The 20,746-nt window shown below is 46.0% G+C and overlaps 1 protein-coding gene across 1 annotated transcript in view; it reads left to right on the top strand.

Moving 5' to 3' along the window:
* The window catches only part of LOC127047353 (pre-mRNA-splicing factor CWC22 homolog), a 483,087-nt gene that overhangs the window by 291,717 nt on the left and 170,624 nt on the right, over window positions 1–20,746 (top strand). The gene's annotated exons all lie outside the window — the stretch shown is intronic.

The raw sequence follows: 20,746 nt of genomic DNA, 5'->3' as shown, positions 1-20,746 counted from the left end.
GCTATAAAGGGAGAGGGAGAAAACACTTAATTTAGCCATCTCTTGGTTCTGAACTCCTGGCTGTGACCTGGTCTTGATTTGGTCTTCGCCTGCTGACTTGGACCTGAAACCTTACTTGGACTCTGATTCTTGTAGCACTGCTGGCTTGCAATCTGACTACAAACTGCTCTGCTACTCCCTACCTCAGGTTTCCCCTGTTCTGATCTATGGCCCTGACTGCCTGTCATAAACAGATAGTTAAGGGTTAATAGAACAGGAGTACTTCATGTCTCTTTTGCCTGTAAAGGGTTAACAAGTCCAGTGAGCCTGGCTGTCACCTGACCAGAGGACAAATCAGGGGACAGGATACTTTCAAATCTTGAGGGAGGGAAGTTTTTGTGTGTGCTGTTAGATTTTGGTAGTTGTTCTCTCTGGGTTCTGAAAGGGACCAGACGTGCAACCAGGTTTCTCTCTAATCTCTCTGATACAGGCTCTTATAAGTTCAGAATAGTGAGTACTAGGTAGATAAGGCGAGTTAGGCTTATGGTTGTTTTCTTTATTTGCAAATGTGTATTTGGCTGGAAGGAGTTAAAATTTGTATTTTGATGAAAGGATTTTAATTTGTACTTGTATACTTAGGCTGGAAGGGTAGTCCCAGTGTCTATAGCTGAAAAATCCTGTAACATATTCCATCTTAAATTTAGAAAAAAAAAAAACAGTAAAAATTCTTTGTTTCTTTAGTTAAAAGTTTTTCTTGTTTAAGAACCTGATTGTTTTTTTTATTCTGGTGATACCCCAGGGAACTGGGTCTGGATCCATCAGGGAATTGGTGGGGAGAAAGGAGGGAAGGTGGGGGAGAGAGGTTAATTTTCTCTCTGTGTTAGGATTACTTTCTCTCTCAGAGAGAGTCTGGGAGGGGGAGAGAGAAGGAGGGGGAAGGTAAATTTTCCTCTCTGTTTTAAGATTCAAGGAGTTTGAATCAGTGATCTTCCAGGGTAACCCAGGGAGGGGAAGCCTGGGAAGGGCAACGGTGAGGGAAAGGGTTTACTTTCCTTGTGTTAAGATCCAGAGGCTCTGGGTCTTGGGGGTCTCCGGGCAAGGTATTGGGGGGACCAGAGTGTACCAGGCACTGGAATTCCTGGTTGGTGGCAGCGCTACAGGTTCTAAGCTGGTAATTGAGCTTAGAGGAATTCATGCTGGTACCCCATCTTTTGGATGCTAAGGTTCAGAGTGGGGGTTTATACCATGACACTGCCCTTGTTAGAATCCTGGCTGTTCACCATAAGCTAGAGTCATCCAGGGAAAGGCCTACCCTGTGGAAACATGGAGGGAGAAGGCCACTCTCTTCCCAGCGTACCCCGGAATGTACTGGAGATGCCTGAATGGGCTGACCCTCCCAGGAAGAGGTCCCCATGCTTCATGCCCAAGTACTTCAGCTCACAACAGAGAACCAAGCTCTGCGCAGGCAATACACCGAGCTACAGGATGAAAACATGGCACTGCAGGCTCAGCGGCAGAGCACACCCCAGATTACCAGATGCTATGAGAGCAGCAGCTGCAGGACAAGAATGCTGCGCTACGGGCATGCACTGCAGCAGTGTACCTGGACCCAGTCCCCCCAGTTCCCCTCACAGAACATTTTAATGGGGACTGCCAAAAGTACAGGAGTTTATTAACCAACTCTGCCTTTTTCTGTTCTTCCTTTGGTCCCTCCCCACTGACAAAGCCTCCTGACTCATTATTAGCCTCCTGATGGGAGATGCATTAGACTGGGCCTTGCCCCTACGCAAAAAAAAAATATGCTATCTGACTGGAATGCCTACCTCCAGGCACTTTCTGCCATGTTGGATGATCCCTATCATGTCCTCTCAGCAGAGGTAGTCCGTGCAAGCCCCAGGAGGGGCATGGACCAGCCTCTTCCTATGCTGCCCACTTTCAGAGACTAGTCTCTGACACTGAATGGAACAAAATGGTCCAGCTCTACTGTTCTGGTGGGGACTATGTGAGGAGATTAAAGATGTGCTAGCTTGTGTGAAGGCTCTGACCAACCACGATGCCTTTGTCGACCGTGTCATATGCACTGATGGTAGGGTCAGCAAATGACATGAGGAAAGGAAGGGGTCTGTGTTACCACTCAGAATAATAAAGATAATGGATTTCAAGAAGGCAGACTTTAGCAAACTCAGGAAGTTGGTAGGTAAGATCCCATGGGAAGCAAGAGTAAGAGAGAAAAAAACAGTTCAAGAGAGTTGGCAGTTTTTCAAACAGACATTACTAAGACCACAAGAAGAAACTATCCCATTGCATAGGAAAGATAGGAAGTATGGCAACAGACCGCCCTTGGCTTAACCAGGAGATCTTCAGTGATCTGAAACTGAAGGCCAAGAAGGCCAACGGCATATTGGGCTGTATTAGTAGGAGCATTGCCAGCAGATCAAGGGAAGTGATTATTCCCCTCTATTCAGCACTGGTGAGGCCTCACCTGGAGTATTGCATCTAGTTTTGGTCCCCCACTACAGAAGTGATGTGGACAAATTGAAGAGAGTCCAGCAGAGGGCAACAAAAATGATCAGGGGGCTGGGGCACATGACTTACAAGGAGAGGCTGAGGGAACTGGGGTTATTTAGTCTGCAGAAGAGAAGAGTGAGGAGGGGATTTGATAGCAGCCTTCAACTACTTGAAAGGGGGTTTCAAAGAGGATGGAGCTCAGCCATTCTCAGTGATGGCAGAAGACAGAACAAGGAGGAATCGTCTCAAGTTGCAGTGGTGGAGGTCTAGATTGGATATTAGGAAACACTGTTTCACTAGGAGGGTGGTGAAGCACTGGAATGGGTTACCTAGGGAGGTGGTGGAATCTCTAAATTTAGAGGTTTTTAAGGCCCAGCTTGACAAAGCCTTGGCTGGGGTGATTTAGTTGGTGCTGGCCTTGCTTTGAGCAGGGGATTGGACTAGATGACCTCCTGAGATCTCTTCCAACCCTGATATTCTATGGTTCTAAATGCAAAGAGTTCTGAAAAAAAGTAGAAACTTGGTCAAATTACAAAGGATGAATATAAACAAATACTACAAGTATGTAGGGGCAAAATTAGAAAAACCAAGGTACAAAATGAGATTAAACAAGCTAGAAACATAAAGGGTAAGAAGAAAACATTCTACAAATACATTAGAAGCAAGAGGAAGACAAAGGACAGGGTAGGCCCGTTACTCAATGAGAGGGGGAGAACAATAACAGAAAATGTGGAAATGACAGAAGTGTTAAAGAACTTTTTTGTTTCAGTTTTCACCAAGAAGATTGGTTGTGATTGGACATCTAACATAGTGAATGCCAGAGGCTAAAATCGGGAAAGAACAAGTTAAAAATTACTTAGACAAGTTAGATGTCTTCACGTCACCAGGGCCTGATGAAATGCATCCTAGAATACTCAAGGAGCTAACTGAGGAGATATCTGAGCCATTAGCTATTATTTTTGAAAAGTCATGGAAGATGGGAGAGATTCCAGAAGCCTGGAAAAGGGCAAATATAGTGCCCATCTATAAAATGGGGAATAACAACAAACCAGGGAATTACAGACCAGTCAGCTTAACTTCAGTACCCAGAAAGATAATGGAGCAAATAAACAAGCAATCAGTTTGCAAACACCTATAAGATAATAAGGTGGTATGTAACAGTCAGCATGGATTTGACAAGAACCAGTCATGTCAAACCAACCGGATAGCTTTCTTTGACAAGATAACAAGCCTGGTGGATGGAGGGAAGCAGTAGATGTGGTATATCTTGACTTTAGTATAGCGTTTGATACTGTCTTACATGACCTTCTCATAAACAAACTAGGGAAATACAACCTAGCTGGAGCTACTATAAGGTGGGTATATAACTGGTTGGAAAACCATTCCCAGAGAGTAGTTATCAGTGGTTCACAGCCATGCTGGAAGGGCATAACAAGAGGGGTCCTGCAGGGATCAGTTCTGGGTCCAGTTCTGTTCAATATCTTCATCAGTGACTTAAATAATGGCATTGTCATAAACAGATAGCTAAGGGTTAATGTCTCTTTCACCTAAAGGGTTAATAAACAGTGACCTGCAAACACCTGACCAGAGGACCAATCAGGAGACAAAATACTTTCAAATCTCGTGGAGGGAAGCCTTTGTTTGTGGGTTTGGGGTTTGGCTTTGTTCTCTCTGGGTCCTGGACGGGACTAGAGGTGCAACCAGGTTTCTGCCAATCTCCCTGCTACAGTCTCCTATCTATTCAGAATTGTAAGTAAGAAAAGGTGGTCATAGTCTTTTAATTTGTTTTTTTTTTCCATTTGCATATGTGTACTTGCTGGAAGTAGCTTAAATTGTGTTTCTGCTGGAGAAAGTTTCTTTCTATTGTTTATAGTTGAAAGACCCTGTAACCTTTTACCATTTAAAGGGCAGAGATAAACCTTTTACTTTTTCTTTCTTTTTTATTAAAAGTTTTGCTTTTAAGACCTGTTTGATTTTTTTCTCCTAGTTAAGGTTCAAGGGAATTGCTGGGGAGAAGGGAAGGATAAATTTTCTCTTTGTGTTAGATTCACGCAGCTTGAATCTGTATGGCCTCTGGGTGAGGGGGAAGGTAACACTCCTCTCGGTGTGGTGATTCAAGAAGTTGAATCAGGCAATCTCCTAGTGTTCCCAGGGCGGGAAGGAGCTGGGAGGAAGAAGGGAGGGGGAAGGGAATGGTTTATTTCCCTTTGTTGTGAGACTCAAGGAATTTGGGTCTTGGGACCCCCAGGGAAGGTTTTTGAGGGAGACCAGAGTCTATCAGGCACTCTACTCTAAGTCCTGATTGGTGGCAGCCTATCAGATCTAAGCTGGTAATTAAGCTTAGGGGAATTCATGCTAGTACCCATATTTTGGACACTAAGGTCCAGAATTGGGAATTATACTTGACAGGCATAGAGAGTACACTTATGATGTTTGCAGATGATACCAAGCTGAGAGGGGTTGCAAGTGCTTAAAATTCAAAATGATCTGGACAAACTGGAGAAATGGTCTGAAGTAAATAGGATGAAATTCAATAAGCACAAATGCAAAGTACTCCACTTAGGAAGGAACAATCAGTTGCACACATACAAGATAGGAAATGACTGCCTAGGAGGGAGTACTACAGAAAGGGATCTGGGGGTTTAATCTGGAGAAGAGAAGACTGAGGGGGAATGTCAAAGGTGGGTGATGAGTCTGAGGCTGGTAGTACCACCCAGCGGCAATCCTCCAGACAGGAATGTGTCTGTGTCTCCCAATGGTGAAGTCAGTGGCCAGGGGTAGAGGAACCTGGGCACACCCTGCTCCACCAGGTTCCAGCCCAGAGCTCAAAGAAACAATCATTCATCTAGTCCTACCTGTTGTGTAAGATAGGACAGAGAACCTCGCCCAGCAACTCCTGCATCAAGCCCATAAATTCTGCTTGAGCTAGAATGTACCTTTTGGAAAGGTATTCGGTCCTCAGTTAAAAGAGAATCCACCACAACCCCTGGCAAGTTGTTCCATCACCTTTTATGTTAAAAAATATGCCTTATTTCTAGTCTGAATTTGTCTTCCCTTAGTCTCTAGCCATTGGCTGTCGTGCCTTTTTCTTCTAGATTAACAAACCATCTACAATCGGAAATCTCTTTCCCTTGTAGGTGTTTGTAGACTGTGGTCCTATAACCTCTTAACCTCCTCTTGGACAAACTAAAATGATTGAGCTTCTTAACTCTCTCATTTCAAAGCATGTTTTCCAGAACTCAGATCATTGTGCTAAGCATTGTCAGGGCCGGTGCAACCATTTAGGCGACCTAGACGGTCGCTTAGGACACTGGCATTTGGGGGGCGCCATTTTCTTCGGCAGCAACCATGGCAGCCGGATCTTTGGCCACCCTGGTCGCCGTCGGCCTTTAAGCGGTGGGAGCTCGGGCAGGAGAGCACAGGGAGGGCCAGCAGCAGCAAGTAAGGTGAGGGGGGGGTGGCATGCAGTGGAACTCCCCGCCCCAGCTTACCCCTGCCCTACCTCCTCCTCGAGCATGCCATGGCTGCTTCACTTCTCCTGCCTCCCAGGCTTGCAGCGCCTACGCTGATTGGCGCCGCAAGCCTGGGAGGCAGGAGAAGTGAAGCATCTCACCCCTGCCCCGCCTCCTCCCCGAGCATGCCATGGCTGCTTCACTTCTCCCGCCTCCCAGGCTTGCGGTGCCAATCAGCTTAGGCGCCGCAAGCCTGCGAGGCGGGAGAAGTGAAGCAGCGACGGCGTGCTCATGCACGGAGCAGGGGTGAGCTGGGGCGGGGGGGTGCCTCAGGGCGGAGGGGGGGAGCTGCTACAAGGGCGGGCACCTCAGGGCAGGGGTACGGGGCGGGGAGGGCACAAGGTGGAAGTTTCACCTAGGGTGCGAAACATCCCTGCATCAGCCCTAAGCATTCTATAAACTGAGCAAGAGAGAGAGAACCTGCCTGAGAGAGGTTGGGAAACAGCCACTGCATAAGATGTAACATATTCCTCTGGAAGAGGCGGAAATGCCACACAGGACTGAGAAGCAACAGCTTATATCAGATCCTTTGTAACACTCCCGCTAGAAGGTTAACATCCATGCTGCTGCTGACAGGTAGCCAGTGGCAGTATGGCACAGAAGCTGGCCATGCAGAGAGGAGAATGACTGCTTTCCTAATGTCATGCTCTGCTGCTCTCTGGCCTCCATGTAGATTGAAGGCTAAGCCCCATATCCTTTTGGATATGCCTGCCTCCCCACATCACCCAGGAGAGCATGCAGTGGGGTTCTTCACAACAGGAGAGAAAGGTTGGCCCAGTGCTTAGGTCAGTAAGCGAAAATTTAAGAGACCAGAGTTCAATTCTGTACTGCATCAAAGACTTCCTGCGTGACCATGAGCAAGTCACTTAAGGAACGTCTGTAATGCAATCAGGAGGTAGCTAGCTAGACCAAAGCTAGCTTGAGTTTGTCTACACAGCAAATCATACCTCCTGACTGTAGTGTAGACAGACCCTTAGTCTCTTTGTGCCTCTCTTCCCCATATATAGAATCAGAGTTTTCCCATTGACCTCAAGGGATCCAGGATTTCACCATTAGACTGTAAGGCCGGAAGAGCTCATTAAGACTTCTATGTCTGATTTCTTACATGACACAGCCCAGAGAACCACCCAGCAATTCCTGCATCACACCCATGTGAGCGCAAAGCAAGTGTTTCCACCAGGACAACTCGTCAAGCCTCCTTACCCAAGTAGAGATCACTTACAACAACACTAACCATGTCTCCACTTGACAGAGCCTTCTCTATGTAAACTGTAGCTTCCACCCAGCTATACCTGTCAACTCTACCAATCCCACAGCTGTTGACTGGGTGCAGCAGATCCATGAGATCCAAGGAGAACCCAAGGCCCATCTGGACAGGACTAAGGAGGACTACAAGCAGTACGCTGACTGCCAGTGCCAGGAAGGCCCAACGTTCGCCGTTGGGTAAAACGTGTGGCTTTCATTCCAAAACCTCCACACCAGCTGGACATGTTGCAAACTGACCACTGATATCTTTGGCAGTACTCCATCAGCCAGGTAATCAACCTGGTAACCATGAAGCCCCAGTTACCCAAATCCTTTCAAATACATCAGTGTTTAACGTATCCTTGCTAAAATCCTACACTGACAACCCTTTTGGGGTCACAGAGCTCAACCACCAGCCCTGTTGGTGTGGATCCAAGGAAAACGGGTGTGGGGCCCACAAGATAGTGGACTCAAATGAAATGCATCTAGCTGTGGTATCTTGTGAACTGGGAGGGCTTTGTCCCAGAAAAGGGAGACCCAGGAGCCTACATCCATGTCCCTGACCTCATAGCAACCTAGCTAAACAAACACAGCCAGTAATGTAAGTCCCCACAGGTGTAGAACCCTGGCCTGAAGAGCTACTAACTAGCTGGCAGCTCCATACTGCCACTCACCATCAGCTGTAAGCAGCTTCTGCTCTGCTACCCATTACCTGCTGTAGACACAGAGCATGGGAATTTTCACTTTTGTGGGTCAGATAGGCAGCAGCCTTATGGATCCTGATTGGCTTTCAGTCCTATATAAACTCAAGGGGCATTGCTGGAAGTGTCTAGGCAACAGTGGATCTTCTGTAGCTACCATCTCTGTTCCCACTCCTGGCTTTGATTGTGGCTCAATTTGGACTTTGCCTCCTGACTTGATCCTGAATCCTGACTTGTACCCTGGCCTGGAACTTGACTATAAACTCCTCCTCTGCTACTTCCAGCTTCATGTTTTGCCCCTGCTCTGACTCTTGGTCCCAACTCCCCTTGTTAGTAGCCTGACAGCAAGACAGGTTTATAATTGAAGATTTACTTTCCACAACTCAAAACAACATTTTGTTTATATCTATGTGATCACGTTCATTCAGTCTGGCCAAATGATCACACTTCCTGCCTCTTCGTCTATTTCTGTTAATTAATTTGTTAGGGTATGTCCAGACTACCCGCAGGATCAGCGGGTAGCAATCCATCTATCAGGGATCGATATATCGCATCTTGTCTAGACACGATATATCAATCCCCAAACACGCTCCCGTTGACTCCGGAAATCCACCAGGGTGAGTGGCAGAAGCGGAGTCGACAGGGGAGCCACAGCCATCAATCCTGCGCCATGAGGACAGGAGGTAAGTCAAAATAAGATATGTCAACTTCAGCTATTCCCATAGCTGAAGTTACGTATCTTACATCGACCCCTCCCCACCACCAGTGTAGACCAGAAGTACTGAGGTTGGAGACCAGAAAGGGGTATTAGCTTCATCTCTGCTTCTATCTCTTAGATCACAAGCTCTTTAGGGCACAATCTGTCTTTAATTCTTGAGTCTCTTATACCACCACGCTCATTGTTGTCTTAACAAAGGATTAATAAATTGTAATAACTAATTGTATAGTAAAACCAACTGCCTTCAAGTTGACTCTAAATAAAATTACATTCCACTGCTCTATTGCTTTCACTAGTTTGTGTCATCAAAAATGCCATTACATTAGTACTTAATATGACTGCTCTCATATTTCATGAATTGGTAAATCAGTGGAGCATGGGAAAATGACTCCATAAGCCACATTTTATATTTAATTTTTTTTTACTTAACTTGTAGAATAAGAATTTGTTTTTTTTTATTATTAAAGCTCCAGGATTTTTTCCCTTGTGTTTTCCTGCTATAATTCTGAGTCAAACACTTCAATCAGACTTGATGCAGTGAGAGATCTGTCAAGAACTATTTCTATTACCTTCTTCACCTTATATTTATTTTTTTGATGTTTAACATTGTTAGGAAAACCTTAAGCTTTCCATAGACTCTGAAGTAAATGAGAGCTAAGCAGTGGAGCTTGTCCTGTAACTGGCTTGTAGGGCTGAATGTACTATTCCATCATGTCTCTTTAAATCTCTTCTACTTCTGGCTGTTATCTCCTCCCCAGAGGGATGACAATTCCTTATCTTCCCAAAAAGCCATTCCCATATCGTGTGCTCGATTGGCTTCGCCAGCCCTAGTTTTATTACTCTGTACTAGCAGTCCTTAGCAAGGGCAGGCAGTCTGTGCCCTGTCACTGTGCATTTCAGGTTGGTGTGCATGCTGTCTAATTCACACTAATGGGGACCCCATCAAGTCAGTTAAGGATTGGAACAGCGCATTCCTCCCTTAGCAATACAGCCAAGGCTCTAGGTTTTCTTGCAGGATCAACTGCCTGATACAAAATACTTGATGAGCAGCAGAAGCCACAGAAAGTTTCTGCTTGATCCCCACAGCGTCAACTCCTAGGCCAGGCCTGATTGATGGCCCCATCAGCAGTGGCTGCTGAGGCCCCTTCGCCCTGATGGCATCCTTCAGTGGTGACACTGGTGGACAGCTCCTGGGCAACCGCACTGGCATGGCAGGTTAGAAACAAAGAGGCTGTGTGAAGCTGCCAGAGGCCTGGAATGTTAGAAGTAGTCCCAGATGAGAGAGATTAACAGACAGAGGGCTGGGGTAGTGAGCAGATGTGCCAGGCAAATATATTGCAGCGCAACATGCTACCCTGCATGTGCTCCTGCATAGCTTCTGTGCAATTCCCAAAAGCTTCATGTGATCCACTGCACAAGTGGAGGGAGGTGAGCAGTTCATCTCTCTCGCTCCTGGGATCATGGCCTCAGAGGGGTAGGGGTGTCATTAGGAGAAGTGCTCTGTAGAAATAAATGCAAAAGTAAACTCTGTCCCTAGTGGCATCCCAGCTTGCCCCAGTCTACACTTCTTGTGACTGGCTGGGTTCATGGGATGGTCTTCTCCAGGTTCTGAGACGATAACAGCTAGGGAATATGGATCTTCCTCCTGCTGGATCCAGGGCTAGGATGCCCTCTCCTATGCAGTGATGCTCTGTCCACCGCTATAGGGACACCTGGTGATATTACTACTTATCTGGTTCTTTTCTTATCCAGCAAACATCAGTCAATCAAATTGGTCAAATTTTCCTTCATCCTTCTCCCCGATCCCGCCCCCCCCCCAACAAAAAGCTTTTACAAAATAGAAATGTTTGCCAAAAGTCCATTTTCATCCAAAATATTTGGGGTGGGTTTTTTGTGTCACAATAAGTTCATTTCCACATTGAAGTGTGATGATGTCATGGTGAACTTTTATATTATCTCATGTTATCAATATGTGATGAATAGAATTAAATTACAGGATGATGGAAGTACAAGATTGATAAGGATTTAGGAGTGATGAGCGTGTATTAGGTATATAAATAAAGCAAGGCTTACTGGCTAAGGCCTGGGAGATTTCAGCTTAGCCACACTGGGCCTCAGGCTTCAGGAGACTCTACATGAGTGGATGACCTAAGACTGACCCTATGCCAATATAGCCAAAAGAGGTGTGCCATGAGGTGATGTTATAGAAAAATAGACCACAATGTACCCAATTAGACCACATGACAGGAAAAACTTCCTAGCTATAAGAATAGTAGGACAATGGAACAAACTGCTTAGGGATGCTGTGGAAGCTCCTTCGCAGGAGATTTTTAAAAGGAGGCTGGACAAAGCCATCTGACTTGGGTGGTTTAAACACCACAAATCCTGTATCTTGGCAGGGGCTTAGACTAGATGACCCTTCGAACCCATTCTGTTCTGATCACAGGTTGCCCTGGAAACAGGTTGATGTAAATCTTAATAAGATACTAGTAAGAAAAAGGGGAATTAAGAGAACAACCTATGGGAAGCAGGGCACTTCAAAATGTATGGGGTGTGGAAGTACAGATAAGGAAGAGGGTTGGAACACTCATGCATATGCATAAGGTGTTAGGTGTGGTCAGAATAACAAGATAAAGGGTGTCCTGGCTGGGCTAAAGTGGGAAGACCCTGAGGGAAGACCTCATTGGGAAGACCCCATCAGGAACCTCTCCTCTCCTCTATCGATGACCAACAGTTGAGAGAGCCACCAGAGTTCATAATATCTATAGGTATGTCTCTCAGGTTGTGTAGATGTCTGAGTGTAACTTGTATCTTCTAATACAAACAAGATTTATTTACGTGTAACTGGTTTGTGGTCACTGTATCATATCTTTCCCAGGTCACCACAGTGGCTTATCACACCAAACGCTCTCCCACTTGGACCGCTGCGGAGAAGATGCATTTGCCAGTATCTGGGCAGATTTCTCAAGGCTTGTGCAAAGAGAGCAATGATCAGGACAAGCCGCAGTGCAGAGTGAAGATAAAGGAGCTGAGGAAGGCATACCATAAGGTGAAGGAGGCAAATCGGTGCTGCATCAAAGACCTGCTGGTTCTATAAGGAGTTAGACACTCCTTATAGAACCAGGGGTGACTCCTACGCCAAGAGCCCATGGATATTATGGCAAGCCTGGATGCAGTGAAAAGAGGACCAAACCTGGAGAACAAAGTCATTGATGAAGAGTTGGAGTTAGATGATGATGTGGAGGTCCCAGCAGGGTCACCCGGTGGGGCAGGCAGCCAGGAATTGTTTACCGCTCCAGAGGTATCTACCCAGTCTCCTTAGTTGCCCTCTGGCAAGCAAGAAGCAGGAGAGGTGATGCCTGGTAAGTGGCTGCGGTTTGTGTAGTGCAGAGGCGAGTTGATGGATAGAAATGTATAAGTCTGGCTGTGTTTCTGTGAGCCAGACATTTCCCTGTGCAGATAATCAGTACTGTGGAACAGGGAGTTGATGCACACCAAAATCTTACAGGAATCCTCCTGAGAGTCCTCTAGGAAAGTTTCCTAGAGATACTTGACAATCCTCTGCTAAAGTTTCCTTGGCAGAGATGGTTTGTTCCTTTCCCTGATTGTAGGAAACTTTCCCACACCACTGGTCACTTGTGCAGGGGCCAAAGCAACACACTGGAGAGCAGCATAGGGAACAGGGCGGAAGCCACAAGCATGGAGTAGATGTACCCTCACTTCCTGGCTTACCCTCAGCAGTGAGATCTGCTGAAAACACCCTCACCTGTGGACCCCCACCTGTGGACCTACACACAGCTCTGAAAGTCTGCCCTTCCCTGGTACCACCATTCCCACCGTGTGTGTGTGTGTCTGTCTGTCTGTGCGTGTTGTGCAATAAAAGCAAAGTTTTTGAATGGTAACTCATCTTTATTTGTTTCCTACAAATTAAGACAAAAGGCACTACCAATATATTCTCAGGCAGTTTAATCATTTGTTTATTGGAATGTAAGGCTCAGAATTTCACCATTGCTTCCTAGGAAAACTACATGTAATGTAACATTGCAGCATCAATCACAGAGATATACATTACTAGTTCTTATTTTCAAAGTGTTGTGTCAAAGCCTCCCTGACTCAAATTGCCCCCTTCTGGGCCTTTCTGATAGCTCTGGTAGCTGGCTGCTCAAAATCAGTGGGCAAGCAGTCTGCCTCAACACTCCACCCCTGAGCAAACCTTCACTTCACAGAGATTATGCAACATACAACACATGGCTATGACCATGAGAATATTATCTCATTGAGGTCTAACCTGCCATAATGACATCGCCAAAGGCACTTTCCACTATCATCCAGCACCTGCTCAACCTGTTGTTGAACCACTCCTTACCTCCTGTCCAGGTTTCCCAGGTAAGGTTTCATGAGCCATAGAGGTGAGGGGTATGCTGGGTCTCCCAGGACCATTATGGGCATTTCAGCATCCCCCACTGTGATCTTCTGGTCTGGAAAGAAAGTCCCTGCTTGTAGCTTTCTATACAGGCTAGTGTTCCTGAAGATGTGTGTGTGTCATGCACTTTCCCGGACCACCCTGCATTGATGTCAGTAAAATACCCATGGTAATCCACAAGCGCCTGCAACACCATTGAGAAGTACCCTTTCCTAGTGAAGTACTCTGTTGCAAGGTGGTCTGGTGCCAAAATTGGAATGTGTGCGCGCTCTATCGCCCCTCCACAGTTAGGGAAACCCATTTCTGCAAAGCTATTCGCTATTTCATGCACATTTCCCAGAGTCACGGTGCTTCACTGCAGGATTCAATTAACTGCCCTGCACACTTGCATTAATGCAACCCCAACAGTCGACTTCCTGACTCCAAATTGATTTGCAACCGACCGGTAGCAGACTGGTCACCAGCTTCCAGATAGTGATTGCTACACAATTCTCTGCTGATAGGGCAGCTGTCATTCTGATATCCTTGCACCGGAGTGCTGGGGCGAGCTCCACACACAGTTCCAGGAAGGGAGCTTTCTGCATCCGAAAGTTTTGTAGCCACTGCTCATCATCTCACGCCTGCATGATTATATGATCCCACCAGTCAGTGTTGTTTCTGGAGCCCTAAAGTGACGATCCACCATCTGTAGCTGTTCCATGAATGCCAAAAGCAATCTAAAGTTGCTTCTATCCATTTGACACAGCACACCAGGGAACTGGGAGTCTTCTTCACTTAGGAACTTCATAAATAACTGCACTGCCATCCGTAATGTCTTAATAACAGTTATCAGAGCATAGGAGAGCAGTGCAGGATCCATCCCTTCTCACAAAGATGTCAGTGTGCACAGCAAACAAAGGCTGTTGAAAAATGCCACAAAAGAAAGCCAGACGCCCATGGAATGCTGGGACAGAAAGAAATGCATCATGGGCCATTGAGCCCAGTCCCAAGATGCCCCATGATCTGCTCCACCTTCCCACAAGACCTAGTGACAGAAGGTGTCAAGCTGCACTGTGGGCTAGGTACCCACAGTGCATTGCTCACACTGTCTATGATTGTGTCACAACTGAGGCCATGCTCTGCCGACAGAGGGAGCGAGGGTGAACACGCAATACCAATTTTTATTATAGCACTTTTTGAGTGTCAACATAACTTTTGTTGACAAAACTCTGTAGTGTAGATAAGGCCTTAGTTTGGAAGGCCCCAGTGAGAATTTTCAAGCAAAAGTAGCCTTTTGATTTCAAGAGGAGTAGAAAGTAACGTCATGAAATGAAACAATTACTTAAGTGGAGGGGTAGGGCTATTTGGTGGAATGTTCACAAACTTGAACAAAACATTTTTTTGTTGTAAAAGCATTTACGGTACGTCTATGCAGCAATTGCACCTGTGGTTGACCCGTGCTAGCTGACTCAGATTCATAGGGCTTAGGCTGTGGGGCTGTTTCATTGAAGTGTAGATGTTCCGGGCTTGGGCTGCAATTACACAGCCTTGCAACAGGAGCCCTGGGAGCCCGTGTCAACTGGCATAGGCCAGCCGCGGGTGTCTAACTGCAGCATAGGCATACCCTTATATCAGAACAAAGTATTTTTTATTATCAATACATACCACCTTTCTCCTGCTCAGTCTACCTTCTATATTCTGCAGAGATCTATTTTATTTGTCCTTTGTTTGATCAGAGAGAACATAATAGGGCTCTTTTTGCTGATGTAATTTCGTTGAAAGTTTGACTGAAGACATTTCCTTAGTGATTCATAGTCAGATGGCTCAATACCTTGTCATAGCCTCTTACCACATCTAGTTCCTAATGGGAAAAAGAATCACATTGTGATGTTACACTCCATATGCTTTGTGAATGTGACTATGATGTAACTGGAATATGCTTCATGCAAAAGGTCTCTTGTAAGGTATCATAACAAAGCTTCTGATCTACTGAGTGTGTTCATCCTATTTGTTTGCATGTATTATTTCTATGCCTGGAGTTAGAAGAATAAGATGTAAACATATGAAGTGGAAGATATTAAGGATGCTTCAGAATCAATGAACTGTGAATGGGTTGTTAACTGCAAGCCTTCCAGTGTACATGTTGGCCAGCTCCTAGGTAATGAAGAAGGAGGTCTTACAGAGACATGTGATCATGTCACCTAAACTGTAATCCATCTTAAACTTTGTGGTTTTCCATTTAGACAGAGGGGTGGAGACCCAGACAGACAAAAGATTCTCGCCTTGTGCCAAAGCTATAAAAGGGGATGGAACAGAGCAAAAAGGGTACAGCCATGAGAAAACTCCTAGTTTCCACCTAAGATGTCTGCTGGAACTAAAAAGGACTGTACCAGGGGAGAGGATTGGGCCAAGACTAGGAAGGAGTCTAGTCTTTGAAAGAAGCTTATTGGAACATCTCTGAGGGTGAGATTTACCTGTAATCCGTTTCTTAATATATTAGGCTTAGACTTGCATGTTTTATTTTATTTTGCTTGGTAACTTGCTTTGTTCTGTCTCTTATTACATGGAACCACTTAAATCCCACTTTTTATACTTAATAAAATCATTTTTGTTTATTGATAAACCCAGAGTATGTGATTAATACCTGGGGGAGCAAGCAGCTGTGCATATCTCTCTATCAGTTATAGAGGGCAGACAATTTATGAGTTTACCCTGTATAAGCTTTATACAGAGTAAAACAGATTTATTTGAGGTTTGGTTCCCATTGGAAACATGGCATCTGGGTGCTGGAGATTGGTGACCTGCTGAGCAGTTTTTGGTGAAAGTCTGCAGCTTTGGGGGTGCGGCCCAGACCTGGCTCTGTGCTGCAGCAGACTAGCATGTCTGGCTCAACAAGGCAGGGATCTGAAATCCCAGGCTGGCATGGAAAACGGGCTCAGAGGTAGTCTCAGCACATCAGGTGACAGTCCCAAGGGGGTCTCTGACCGAATCCATCCAGGGCTGGCTCTACAGTTTTTGCTGTCCCAAGCAGTGCATCGAATTGCCGCCACGGGCAGCGGGGGCAGTCCGTATGCCTTTAGGGTGGCAGGCGCGTTTCCGCGGCGGTGGCAATTCGGTGGCAGCTTCTATGTTTAGCTGAAGCCGCCCCAGACAGCTAAACATAGAAGCGGCTGCTGCCGAATTGCCGCCACCACAGAAACACGCGTGCCGCCCTAAGGGCACATGGACTGCCCCTGCCGCGTGCGGCGGCAATTCGGCGAGCTGCTTGGGGGCAAAAGAACAGGGACTGCCACCCCTTGCAGAATGCCGCCCCAAGCACCAGCTTGGAATGCTGGTGCCTGGAGCCGGCCCTGAACCCGTCACACACATACTCATCTGTAAACAATTAGGGGCTATTTAGGTAAGTATTAAAAATACCTCCAGCTCTTGATATTGAGGGAATTTCAAGATTTTACCAGACTCCACTAGCCCCCAACATATCACGTAAGACAGGTTTCACTGAGACATTCAAAAAGCGTAAGTCAGGCTTTAAAAAACTAATGAGCTGGGCTTTCAAACCATGAGATTTTTAATAAATGTTTGTTCTTTTTGCCTGTCTTCTGGTCTCTAACCTTTTAGCATGCACTCATTTCACATTTTCAAGCTTTTCTCTGAAATCACAAGGCCTAGAAGCTTAATTTAAAATGAAAGTTAAGTCTCCCATCTAATCACCTGACTGTAGGAGCTGGGACTTGAAGAACATCTAATATCACAAGGCTCATGATAAAATTATGAGTTTTCAACACTAAAATTACAGTGTGGTGTTCCCCCCTCCCCCCGGAGGTGCTGAGCACTGTCCTACTGAAGTCACTTGGAAATAGGGGGTGCTCAACACCCTGGAAAATCAGACCATTTCTTTAGGCTACTCTAGTCTGAAAATATTGGCCTTAACTTTTCTGAACTTCAATTTGCTTGTCTATGACATGGAAGTAATAATAGTCTCTGGAGGGATGTAGGGGGTTAGGAGATTGAATTAATTAGGATTTATAAAGTGCTTTGAGATCCTCAGATGAAAGCCATATGTACAGAGGAGCATGGGATTATCATTAGTTAATATAACTGTTATTATGCCCCTTGGCTCTCTAACTAATTATTTCCAAAACTTCCTACTCCATCAAATCATCAGTCAAGACTTCTAAAAATGACAGGGCAGGGTTGTGTGCCATATGATTGATCGGTAATGAGAGCTGATATTTCCTGCATGCACAGCATAGTTAATATTCCAAGATCAAACCAAACTCCATCATATGGGAGAAGAAGCAGTGACTTTTTAAAAATGTGGTAATATAGTTATATATATTTTTAAATACCCCAGTGGAACTCTGACACTAGCCTTATATACTAGTCAGTCCTTATGACCCCTGTGTAATTCATGGAAAGATACAGCCATAATAAAACATGCCTGAAAAGACACCTAAATCAAAACTAATAGAAAAGCAAATTTAGAAGTCATTTGACAAAGCCTTCAAGGTGACTATTAGAAGAAGCAACATTGGGCCCCAGGGCTTGCACAGTTCCCACTGTATTGACAGTGAAGGAAATAGAGGAGATTAAGCAAAGCTGGTCTGAAAGCTCCTACTTTATAGAGCCATCCACTCCCAGATTGGTTAGACAGGTTTCATGCTGATATGTTAGGAGAGTAGAGCTGGTTTGAAACTGTGCTTTTTTCCACAGAAATTTTTGATGAAATTAAATTTTTTTTTAATGTTCATGGAAATGTTCAGCAGAAAATTTCAGCCTTTGTCCAAAAATAGAACCTAAATATTTTCAGTTGGAAACAGCCAAAAACTGAAGAAAAAAAAATGTGTTCACAACTGCCAATGACAAAAATTGCATTTTTTTTGGCTTTTCAATTTTTCAATAAAGGATATTTTCTGAGGAAAACAGGTGCTTTCTGTACACATTACTTTTTATCAAAAACGTAAATTTATGTCAGAAAAAAAAATTGTCAGAAAATGTGCACCTATCCCTAAAGGAGAGCCATTTACTCTTGCATACTTCATCCCCACAGTCTAAGCTGAAACATTACTGTGACAGGGTATACCAGAAACTCTGAGGCCTCCTGCTGGTGCCTCATGGCCCTGCCATACCATGCCCCCAAAAAGGGCCATGGAGAGGGTCCTCCAAGCTGCCTAGAGTGGCTGTGCAGGATGCAGCCAATCAGGGCCCAGCAGCCTAGTATAAGAAGAGCTGCAGGGCCAGAGAGAGTTTAGTTCCTTGCTGGAGCTATAGGAATGGGGCAGGGCTGGACTGACCCACCCACAGACAGGGCAGTGCTGCCAGAAGCTGGGAAGAGCGAGAAGGAGCCCCGAGCTGGCTGGGGGACTCCATTAGGCCCTGAGGTAAGGGTGAAGACAGTGTGGGGCTGTGAGGAAGTGGCCCTGAGAGCTAGAAAAGTTCTGTGACATAGTTAAAGGGACCCAGCAGATGGATGCAATCTACAGGGTCCCTGGACTGGGACCCAAAGTAGTGGGTGGGCCTGGGTCACCCCCCCATTAGTCACTGGAGGAAGTGGCCTGGGCATCGAGGCACCCTGGAGGGAGAACTGAACTGCAATGACCTCGCTGGGAGAGCTGTAGCCAGGAAGACCAAGATGGTGAAGACATTGTCCCTGCTCTGGGATAGAGCAGTGCCCTAGGGCTCCCTCCTAGGAAACGGGGAGAGAAAGCACGCAGGCACAGGCACTTGGTCAAGGGGGCACTGATGAGAGGTGGTAGAGGTGAGATAAAGCTCTCTTTGTGCAGACACACTGGCTAAATGAGGACAAATCTAGATGGACTTTAAGCAGCAGGCTGCAGCCTCTATTAAAATTAAATGCAGGGGAGGGGTGCTACCTGCCCATTGCCCATATTCTCCTTTACCAGTTATTTAATTGGTTCCGGTGCCAGGATTGCAGCGCTTCTTACCAGCTAACCCATATCTCATGATAGGCTCTCCTCAGGCTTCCCGCCAGCCCCCCGCCCCAACTCTGCTTACTCTGAGTCCTCCCCCCACCTACCCTCTGCTGGGCAGACAGAGGTGTTTGTGCCTCAGCCCACAAGGACTTGCCCTATCCCATGAGTCCAAGGCCCATCACCAAATCCCAGTTCTCTTATCTGGGAGTGGTTCATTTTATCCTTCTAACTGCACTGGGAACCAGCTGCAAGTTGCGATGAATTAACAACTCAACCCACATACCTCAGTTAGGTGCTAAGCATGTTCCCACTAAACCGACTGGGGCTTGAAGGTGCTTCAAGGAAGGCAATAAACTTCCTGGTCATCTGCCAATTGGCCCATGAGAGAGAAAATTCCTTCATGACCCCCAAATGGGCAATCGACTCAGCTTGCAGCATCTCTCCAGCTGGATCCCCTGATGGGGCTGCTGGACTGGAACCAAAAGATGCTTTACGGGGCTGCCATTCCGAGTTAAAGCCTGGGACCTAGGGAATGCTGGGCACTTGGCACCCCTCCCCCTAGCTGGCCAATGGGTGCCAGAGACTCCCATAGGGAGGAGGAGGTATCTAATGTCCCTCGGTGAGTGTCTCCTTCCCTCCCTCCAGGGCTGTCCCCTTTCACTATCAGCCCCATAAGTTTCCCCCATCCATTGAAACAGGTGGGATCATTCATCCAAATCATGCTTATTTCCTACCACAAGGGGCTTACCCAGTCTATCTGCGGGGTTTTATGTTTCTCAGAGATTCTGGAGCAGCACTGTGCTTAAACCATAGATTGCCCAGCCTTTCAGTGCTTCCATCTGTAATGCTATACTAGACAGACTGTCAGATCAGCTCATTGCTGACCCTTCTGCCAAGCGCAGCGTCCCTTCACCAAGATATTGGGACTGGTTCTCCATGGCCTCACCCCTTGTGCAACCATGCACACAAGTACAAAGAGCAATTCTGACCGGAGAACACCTGATCCCAGCTTTGCATTGGTATAAATGACTGCACAAAAGGCAACATGGGGGAATAAGACCAGTGGGTTTAACCTACATTTGAAAATAATGACCCACTACTATCCACACCAGGGTTTTGCACCCCACACAATGCCACAGTGAACAATCACTTACCTGCAGTGAGAAATATCCATTACTTGTCTGAGAATAGACTAAAAGTTTTTCTTCTGTGTTTTCAAGCCACGTGCATGAGCAGGTCAAACAAATGACAGGCTAGCTTCAACATACAGCATTCTTGTAAACTACCTTCATTCATGGGCTTTGTATGACACCAGGAAGTCTCTGCACCTTTCATATATCCTAGGCAGGAGAAACAGAGACCTAAAACCTGTTTATCATTTACACTGAGGCCCCTTTAGACTGACCTGGCAGAGTAAAGGGGTATTACAGTGGGTGTAAATTACACTTATGCTCACTTTAAGGCCCCTTTACATTCCCAGAATGGTATAAAGGGGCTTTAGTGTAAGTAAGAATCAGGCCCCTGTTTTCTATTGTTGAAGTGATATTCAAAAGAGCAGCATGCATAGTTTTACAGGAGATGATCTGCCAGGCTTTTCTCAGTAGTGTTGAGGACCTAGTGGACCAGGATGGAGAGAAGAATCCAAGTGTAGGGGGATGCATGGAAGAAGGCACAGAGATGAGAATGGGAACAGGACAATGAAGGGGTGGTAGAGTGGGGAGAAGGAAGAGGAAGATGCCACAATCTCA

Source organism: Gopherus flavomarginatus, chromosome 3 (assembly GCF_025201925.1).
Source record: "Gopherus flavomarginatus isolate rGopFla2 chromosome 3, rGopFla2.mat.asm, whole genome shotgun sequence".
Classification (NCBI taxonomy): Eukaryota; Metazoa; Chordata; order Testudines; family Testudinidae; genus Gopherus; species Gopherus flavomarginatus.
The sequence above is the reverse complement of the archived record's forward strand: the minus strand, read 5'-3'. Positions and strand labels throughout refer to the sequence as shown.